The following is a 6,705-nucleotide window of genomic DNA, read 5'->3' on the forward strand; positions in this document are numbered from 1 at the left end:
ATCAAATCACCCTTGCAAAATAAGTAACTTCCCCTAGGCCATGCTTCCCCATAACCTTAATTGGAGAAAAATACACAATCATACTGTCTCAATTCATTATATTAGTGACCAAGCGAGCAATAACCAAGCAATCCTATTTTATTTCCCTAGTCCAGATACGCTCCCACTATACCTGGGAGATTCTCACACTTTTCTTTTCTCTTGAAACCCACAGCAACCCCTTCATTGATGACAGTGCTTCCCAGTGCAAGTAGAAGCAAGGCCAAGATAACTTTCACCTTCTTTCCTCACAACAGTTCACCAACCAAGTGTAATCTGACTCTAAAGTCTGGCTTCATTCATCTTACTCAACAAATATTTATTGAAGAATATACTAAGTGCTATAAATTCTCTAATGAAGTGAGCAGGGTGTGGAAAGATAGAAATCCCTACTTTCATTGAGACTGTGTATCAGTTTACTATTGCTGCTGTAACAAATCACCACATATTCAGTGGCTTAAATCAACATGAATGTATTATCTTACAATCCTGGAGGTTAACAGTCCAAAATATATCTTAAAGGGCTATAATCAAGGTGTCAGCATGGCAAGTTCCTTCAGGAGTTTCCAGGGAAAATTGGTCCCTTAACTCCCCACATCTAGAGGCTATGGCATTCCTTGGCTCCTGGTCACATCACTCCACTCTCATCTTCCATTATCACTTTGCTTTCTACCCTTCAGTTTATCTATTTTTGTTATTCCTCATCATTTTGGTGTCATATCTAAGAAATTAATATCATGAAGATTTAGTTGTATGTTTTCTTCTAAGAGTTTTATGGTTTTAGTTCTTATATTTAAGTATTTTATTCATTTTTGGTGAATTTCTGTACATAATTTGAGGAAAAGGTTCAACTTCACTTTTTTGCATGTGGATACACAGTTTTCCCAGCACCATTTGTTGAAAAGATTGTCCTTTTCCCCATTGAATGGCTTCTGTGCCCTTGTCAAAAATCAATTTTCTGTGTATGTGAGAGTTTACTTCCGGAATATCTATTCAAATCTATTGGTCTGTATGTCTGTCTTTATACAAGTACCTCACTGTTTTGATTACTGTAGCTTTGTGATAAGTTTTGAAATCAGGAAATGTGAGTTGTCCACATTTATTCTTCTTTTCAAGATTGTTTTGGCTATGCAAGGTCCCTTAAGATTTCATATGAACTTTAGAATGGGTTTTCTATTTCCAGAAGAAAAAAAAAATTGTTGGATTCAATCTGTAGATTGCTTTGATTAGCAAAGCAAATCGAGTAGCATTATCACTTTAACAATATTAAATCTTACACCATGAACACGTTCCATTGATTTATGCCTTCTTTATTTCAGCAATGTTTTGTAGTTTTCAGTACATGTCTTTAATTTCCCTGATTAAATTCCTAAGTATCTATTCTTTCAGATGCTACTATAAAAAGAAAGTTTTAAAAAATTTCCTTGTCATATTGCTTATTTCTAGTGTATAGAAACACAACTGATATTTGTTTATTGATCTAGTGTCCTGCAACTTTGCTTAGTTCATTTATTAGCTCTAATAGTTTTGTTATTAAATCCTTAGGGCTTTCTACACATAAGACCAGGTCATCTGTGAATGGAGAACTTCTCTCTTTTCAATTTGTATGATTTTCATTTATGTGACTTCTCTAATTGCTCTGGCTAGAATTTCCACTACAATATTGAGTAAAAATAGCCATAGTAGGAATCCTGCTCTTGTTCTCATTGTTAAGGGAAAGCTTTGAGTCTTTCAATATTGGGTGTGATGTTAGCTGTGGGTTTTTCATATATCACCTTTATCATATTATGGAAGATATCTTTTATTCCTCGTTTACTGAGGAATAAAATTAAAAGAATGTTGAACTTTATCAAATGATTCCTCTGCATTAACTGAAATGTTCATATATTTTGGGGTCTTTTTTCTCCCTTAATTCTATTCATGCGGTTTCTTACATTGAGTGATTTTCATATGCTGAACCATTCTTGCATTACTGAAATAAATCCCGTTTGTCATGGAGTATGATCCCTTTAATATGCTGCTGTATTCAGTTTGATAGGATTTTAGTGAGAGGCTTTTCATCTATACTTGTAAGAGACAATCTTGTAGCCTCATACAATGAATTATGAAGTATTCTCATCTCTTCAATTTTATGAAAGAGTTTGGCAATGATTGGTATAAATTTTCATTAAAGGACTGATAGAACTCATCAGTGAAGCTGTCTGATACTGAGCTTTTCTTTTTTGTAAGATTTTTGATTACAGACTCAATCTCTTTACTCACTATTGGTCTGTTTAGATTTTCTATTTCTTCATGATTCAGTGTTGGTAGGTTTTATGTTGTAGGAATTTATCAATTTCCTGTAGGTAATCCAATTTGTTGGCATATAATTGTTCATTAGTAGTCTCTTTTGATCCTTTGTATTTCTGTGGTATCAGTTATAATGTCTACGATTTCATTTTTAATTTTATTTATTTTAGTCTTCTCTTTTATTTTTAGTATAGCTAAAGGTTTGTCAAATCTGGTAATCTTTTTAAAGAACCAAGTTTTAGGTTCGTTGATACTCTCTCTTGTTTTTCTACTCTCTATGTCATTTATGTTTCCTCTAATCATTATTTCCTACCTCCTTCTTGCTTTGGCTTTAGACTGCTTTTCATTTTCCAGTTATGTAAGATATACAATTAGATTTTCTATTAATATCATTCTTCTTTTTTAATGTGTTTAGAGCTTAAATGTTTCTTCTGACCACTGCTTTTATTGCATCCATAAATCTTGGATATTGTATTTTATTTTTATTCATTGTAGAGTATCTTCTACACTTCACAGCGCCAGGACCTGGGCTGGAGGGCAGGGCATCAGCTATGTAGCAACCTGAGCAGGACCCCACCTCAGACGATGCCATGGACTCGTTCCTGGAAAAGTTCCAGAGCCAGCCTTACCATGGCGGCTCTCATGAGGACCAGTGGGAAGAGGAATTTGAAAAGGTCCCCCTGTTTATAAGAAAGCACCATCAGAAATTGATCCCAGGGAGAATCCTGACTTGGCTTGTCTCCAGTCAATTATTTTTGATGAGAAGCGTTCTCCAGAACAGGCCAAGACCTATAAAGATGAAGGCAAAGATTATATTAAAGAAAAAGACTACAAGAAAGCTGTAATTTCCTACACTGAAGGATTAAAGAAGAAATGTGCAAATCTTGATTTGAATGCTGTCCTTTATACCAACCAGGCAGCAGCACAATACTATCTGGGCAATTTTCATTCTGCTCTCAGTGATGTGACAGCTGCCAGAAAGTTAAAACCCTGCTACCTCAAAGCAATAATAAGAGGTGCCTTATGCCATCTGGAACTGAAACACTTTGCCAAGGCTGTGAACTGATGTGATGAGGGACTGCAGAAAGATGCCAAAGAGAAGAAGCTTCTGGAAATGAGGGCTAAAGCAGACAAGCTGAAGCTAATTGAACAGAGGGATGTGAGGAAAGCCAACTTGAAAGAAAAGGAGAGGAATCAGAATGAGGCTTTACTCCAGGATATCAAGGCTAGGAATATCAGGCTCTCTGAAGCTGCCTGTGAGGATGAAGTTTCAGCCTCAGAAGGTCTAAGTAAGCTTTTCCTGGATGGACTCAGCTCTGAGAACCCCCATGGAGCCAGGGTGAGTCTAGATGACCAGGGCAGGCTGAGCTGGCCTGTGCTCTTTCTATACCCAGAGTATGCCCAATCGGACTTCATCTCTGCTTTTCATGAGGACTCCAGGTTTATTGATCATCTAATGGTGATGTTTGGTGAAACACCCTCTTGAGACCTAGAGCAAAAATATTGCCCTGATAATTTGGAGGTCTACATTGAGGATGAGGACAGGGCAGAACTATACCGTGCCTGCCAAGAGCACCTTGCTGCAGGATCTACAGCACCACAGGTACTTTGTAAAAGCCCTGACACAGCATTTTTGGTCTGTGTAGGATCCACACTTTTTTGAAAGAATTATCTCTGGGGGAGAAAGGTGCACCACATAAGATGACTGAGCCAGGCCCCCTGGATCTCCCCCCTCATCCTCCTCTGCTGGGAACCTAGCATGCCTGAATCAGTCCAGTGCCTTATTTCTGCCACCCTGTGGATAGACCTTCCTAGTATCATGGTAGGCGAGGAGCCTCTGGATTCCCCGAACTGCAGCCTCTCTGGCTGGTCTTCACTTTCTTCAGTTGATATAAAACTCTGTGCCTTGGCCATGACATCCTTGGACTCCATCTCTAAAGGAACCATCTGCTGCAGTTACCACAGCAACTGACCTGAGCGGCACCCTGGTCTGTGGAGATGGACTTGGGATCCAGTGGCATGATACTGAACTTTTGTGGAGTTCGACACCTTGTTACAGAAGCTACCCTTCAAACTGCATATCTACACACAAACAAACTATGCATAGGATTCCAAGGCTTTAAAGCTGAGAGACCCTGGCCTCAAGTTATTTCATGAGCACAGAGGGGAGCCATGTGGGGTTGCTGTAGATGCCTGGAGGTGAAATGAGTGCGGGAAAGCCACATCCTGCTCTGCATTTATAAAGACTGTACAAACTGAGATCCTTGGTACCCCTAAAAAGGTTACCAGTTTTCTTCATCTTTGCCATATAGAGGACTGTGACAGACTTGGACAGTGGCCTCTGAGCTCCTCTGTAGTTTCACATTTTAGGATTTTGTGTCTTTTAAACTGGAAAATCTTCTAGCATGTTGGGTCGCTGTTATAAGGTATATTTTTGTCTGCAGCTGTTTGTTGCCCGCTTCCTAAGAGGAGTTTATCTATCCTGAAAAAAAAAAGAGTATTTTCTAAATTCTTCTTTGACTTATAGCTTATTTATGAGTATGTTGTTTAATTTCCACGTTTCTGAGCTTTCCAGTTATCCTTCTGTTACTGGTTTCTGGTTTCATTCCTTCGTAGTCAGAGAAAATACTTTGTATGATTTCAACCTTTTAATATTTACTGTGACTTGTTTTGTGGCCTAACATAAGATTTAGCTTGGAGAATGTTACATGTGCACCTGAGAAGAATGCATATTCTGGTGTTTGTGGTAGTGGAGTGTTATTTATATGTCTACTAATTCCAATTGTTTATAGTGTTAAGTCCTCTATTTCCTTACTGACATTTTGCCTCTTTGTTCTATTCATTATTGAAAGTGGAATATTAAAGTCTACAAATATTATTGTAGAATTTTTTTTTCTCAGTTTATTTCTGTCAATTTTTGTTTCATGTGTCTTGGGGGTTCTGTTTTACGTTCAGGTATGTTTATCATTGTATATATTCTTGATGGATTAACCTTTTTTGAATACACAATTTTCTTGTCTTCTATGATACATTTTAAAGTCTAGGCAGCACATTCAGCAGTCCCGTGGATCTGTCTCTTGCTTCAACAGTGTTTGGATGGAACAGATCCAGGAACTCTCTTTCTTCCAGTCTCCAGCCACCTTCCAATCTTCTCTCCATTTTCAACCTTGAGGACCATCTTCTTGGTCATCTCCTGCTTCTGGGACCAGCCAACACCATTTTTGTAGTTAGCTCCTTCTTGCTGACTAACCATGAGCTCCCAGATTTATCAGAATTATTCCACTGACGTGGAGGCAGCCATCAACCACCTGGTCAATTTGTACTTGTGGGTCTTCTAAACCTATTTTTCTCGGGGCTTCTATTTTGACCATGATGATGTGGCTCTGGAAGGCATGGGCCACTTCTTCTGCAAATCAGCTGAGGAGAAGCATGAGAGCACGAAGCATTGCTCGAAGATACAAAACCAGTGTGGCAGCATGCTGTCTTCCAGGACATCCAGAAGCCGGCTCAAGATAAGTGGGGTACAACTTTGGATGCCATGGAAGCCACAATGGCCCTGGAGAAAAATCTGAACTAGGCCCTTTTGGATCTTCATGCCCTCAGTTCTGCCTGCAGAGATCCCCATCTCTGTGACTTCCTGGAGAGTCACTTCCTAGATGAGGAAGTTAAACTCATCAAGAAGATGGGTGACCACCTGACCAACCTCCACAGGCTGGCTGGCCTGGAGGCTGGGCTGGGCAAGTATCTCTTTGAAAGGCTCATCTTCAAGTACAACTAGGAGCCTACTGAGCCCAGTGACTTCTGGGGGGCCCCTTGCAAAGTAACAGGGCTTCTGCCTAAGCCTCTCCTGCCAGCCACTTGGCAGCTTTTTAACTACCCTGGAGCACTCTCCCAAGCCTTGGATCAAATTGAAATAAAGCTTTTGGAAGCAAAGAAAAGAAATTTAAAATCTACTTTGTCTAATAATAGTGGAGATGTTCCAGATCTCTTGATTAGTAGTTGCATGAAATATCTTATCTGTCCTTTTATTTTCAGCATTTTTATGTCTTTATAGCTAAAATAAGTCTCTTTTAGATAGTATATAGTTGGATCACATTTTTTAATACATACTGAAAATCTCTGCCATTTAATTGAATAGTTTGATTCATTTATTTTTAAAGTAATTACTGTCATGGAAAGGCCTCCTTCTCTCATTTTGCTATTTATATTCCATGGATTTTGTATATTTTTTCTCAATTCCTTCATTATGGGTTTGTTTTTTGTGTAATCGATTTTTTCTAGTCCATTTCTGTTCAATTCTTATTTTCTTTTCTGCATAGTTTTTATTTTCTTCACTTTTTTTAAGTTATTTTCTTTAATTATTTTTTACCGCACAAT

The 6,705-nt window shown here is 38.4% G+C and overlaps 2 pseudogenes; both read left to right on the top strand.

The window, feature by feature from the left end:
• The first annotated feature begins 2,879 nt into the window (after positions 1-2,879).
• Positions 2,880-4,033, top strand: LOC116809575 (tetratricopeptide repeat protein 4-like; annotated as a pseudogene).
• A 1,546-nt stretch (positions 4,034-5,579) lies between these two features.
• LOC116809576 (ferritin light chain-like) lies at positions 5,580-6,106 on the top strand (annotated as a pseudogene).
• The last annotated feature ends 599 nt before the right edge of the window (positions 6,107-6,705 follow it).

This window comes from Hylobates moloch, unplaced genomic scaffold (assembly GCF_009828535.3).
Source record: "Hylobates moloch isolate HMO894 unplaced genomic scaffold, HMol_V3 SCAFFOLD_1, whole genome shotgun sequence".
NCBI lineage: Eukaryota > Metazoa > Chordata > Mammalia > Primates > Hylobatidae > Hylobates > Hylobates moloch.